The following is a 3,327-nucleotide window of genomic DNA, read 5'->3' as shown; positions in this document are numbered from 1 at the left end:
AAACTCTTTAAAAGCTCTCTATTGCTCAAAGACAAAACAAAAACTTTTTAAAAGAATTACAAAGCCCTGTATGTTCTGGACCTCTTTCCCTCTGTAATCTCATTTTTATTCCACTCCCCTCCAAACATTCCTCACTCTGACCACACCAAAACACTCATCATCCCCAAACATACCAAGCACTCTCACCACCACCTCCGTGCCCTTGCACATATGTTCCAGTTTCTTGTTCGCTTTTCCTGATGAATTTATTCTTCATAACTCAGCTCAATTGTCACCTATGATGGGAAGCACTATTGTGCAACATAACATAATTGAAAAATCATGTCTTACACATAAAAATCACTAGAGTACAGATTCTGACTACCATTTCCTAACTGTGTGACCTTGAGCAGTCAACCTGAATTCTCTCATCTTTAAAATGGGGATAGTAATATATACTTCATAGAGTTGTTATGAGAAGTAAATTAAATAAGACCCTTAAAGTGTTTGGCACAGTCCCTGGCATATGGGCCTTGCATAAAATAGAGTTGCCCTCCTCCTCCTCCAGGCAAGATTTAATCATTTTTGTCCTTTAGGACTCCATCATTCTTTGTTCAGATCTCTACAATGACTCTGAATTCTAATTACTTGTTTGTTTCTTTTTCTCTATTAACTAGACTCCTTAAGGGCTCAGACTGTCTGGTTCATCTGTTAAATCCTCAGCACCAAGCACAGAGCCTGAGAGTCAATAAGCAAGCATTAAATATATGTTGAGTTTGTTTATTTGTTTGAATCTGGCTTCTGCCCTAGATACTTAACTAAAATTGCTCTCCCATATATTACTAAGACCTCTTCATTGGCTTATCAATGGGTCATTCAATTGTTCCCCATGCATGGGACTGCTATCTTGTTTTTCTAATAAAGCTTTCTGCATGCGCTAGCTCAGATCTCTTTTTCTCCCAGAAGCTCTTCCTAATAATGTCCTTCCTATAAACTGATACAGATTTTAGATGTCTCTCTAAGTAAGACTGCCTGGTCTAGAGAAATGGAGAGAAAGAGGAAGAAAGGCAACAAAGAAAAAAAGAGTAGGAAAAAAGGCAAAAGAAGTAGAATCAAGATTCAAAAGTTCTTAACAGACTGTACAGAGTGGTCATATGCAAGATCAAATAGGTGATTCAAGATGGCCATATAGAGAAGTCCAGCCTTTGCCTCCTCCTCCGTGAAGAAAGCCCAACGCAGTTGCATCTGGAGGTAAGTGCAGAGGATGAGTACCTGATATGGTAGAACAGTTGGGACAAATAGGACAGTAGGACACAAATAACAGGCATAGCAGCAAAGAGAGAGGAGAAGAAAGAACAAAGCCAAACCTATGGTGTCTAAACCCCCAGCCCCATGTCCAAGGGAATCCCTTGTTGCAGGGGAAATTGTGAACAGGAGAGTATAAGCAGAGCCTACCTGTGCAAACCCCTCACCCAGGTGATTCTCCCCAGAGAGGAATCCAACTGCCACAGACTACCAGCCAGTAAGGAGTGCTCCCTGGATAACTCAAGGCTCCCTGACTTCAGAGAAGGAACTCCCATGGTTCCCTCCCCCACACCTCAGAACAGGGACTGCAGTGGGGAGGAGCTACATTGAAAGGTGAGTCTCTGTCACAATCCATGCTATGTGAGAAGACAGAGCCCATACCTATCTTCTTCCCATGGATGCCAAAGACATTCCTGCATTCTAGCAAGGCAGAATAAGCCCCATTGGTCCAACTGGGCCTTACGGAACAACCCCAGAGCCCTGTCCCACACAGAACTCTGCACTGCAGTGGACAGTGGAAGCAGAGCAGCTGGAATAGATGGCCCCTAGGACTCTGAAAATAAGGGAACCTGTCTCATCAGAATTGGGGATCATCCTCTTCCTTACTGCCTCTCCTCCCCTTTACAACTTCAAAAATTACAGGTTTTGGCTGGATTCCCATGCACCTGCCTACAGAAGCTCAGAGCTCCCTGCACACTGGGGATGAATTTTGCAGTGGGGTCAGAGAGCACATTATAGAATATGTTGGTACTCTTGGCAGAGCACAAGTCTGGGTGGGTAAAATGCACTGGCACTGTGCACCCACTCTGAGCAATGAATCAGCTGGTTCATCTTGGCACAGTAACAGGCTAGGAGACTGAACACACCAGTTGGCTCCTGCAAAGCACCCCAACACTGACATTATCCAAAGGTGTTGCATCAAGTCCATCTTTGGTATCACTCTGGACTCTTACTCTTGCTATGAACAGTGGCCAGAGCTCCTTGGTCCCACCCAGAGTACACACCCCCAGAGCTCTGGTGAGAGATTTATGTGTTCCACCAAGCCCGGCATCACCTTGCTCACTGGAACTTGCAGAGTTTTGTGCAGAGCCTTACCCAGTACAACACTACAAATTCCTGGGGTCTCTGGCCCAGAATGTCTATACTTTGTCCAGGCCCACCAGGGGGCTCAGGGTTCCAGGTTGCAGCCCCTCCCACAGCAGGTGTCTGAGTTTGAATATTGCTGCTCCCTTGGTGCTCAGGCCACTGAGTAAGTGGCCCAAAACTATTTGTCCTGCTGTTACAGAGCCAAAGTTACTGTCTCAGGTCCAGCCATACTCTCAGACAGTATCCGTGGGTCCCAGCTCCTCCAGCCAACATGGCAACACTTGGAGCTTGGGATCTGGGCAGTATTTAGGAGTCTCTAAGCCTACCAAGCTCCTAGAGCCAGCACTGATCTCACAACTCCAGTGCCTGACTTAAATAGCATCTGGGAATCTATGTGCCAGGCAAACTCACAACACCAGCAAGGCCTGCTCCCAAATTCATGAGTCCCTCTCTTGAAAGACAGCTGGAAACTTGTATAACAAGAATCTCAATGACTACACTGAGACACAGGAACAGCCCAGATCCCTACCATGGTTATCATCAGCTAGAGCAAATAAAAGCATAGGGAGACTATACTACGAAATCTAACCAGAACTAAAGCTAAGGTACTCTAACAAAATGATACCCAAATGCACATTTGGAATAAAGCCTCCAATCAAAAACAAAGAAAAACAAAAACAAAACAAACAAAAAAACCCATCCCCTGGAAGTAACACAAAAACAAATGCCGCAGATGTGCAAAAGTCAACATAGAAACATAAGAAATATGAACACACAAGGCAATATGACTCACCCAGAAAAATTACAATAATACATTAATATTGGGCTGTGAAGAAAGGAAGATTGGCAAAGTACCTGAAAACGAACTCAAAAGAATGATTGTAAGTATACTCAAAAATACAGAGAAACAGTTAAATGAAGTTAGGAAATCAATACACCATGTGAATGAGAGATTCA

The sequence above is a fragment of the Oryctolagus cuniculus genome, chromosome X, assembly GCF_051225735.1.
Source record: "Oryctolagus cuniculus isolate XC-2025 breed Fujian yellow rabbit chromosome X, ASM5122573v1, whole genome shotgun sequence".
NCBI classification, from domain to species: Eukaryota; Metazoa; Chordata; class Mammalia; order Lagomorpha; family Leporidae; genus Oryctolagus; species Oryctolagus cuniculus.
Note: the sequence above shows the minus strand (reverse complement) of the source record.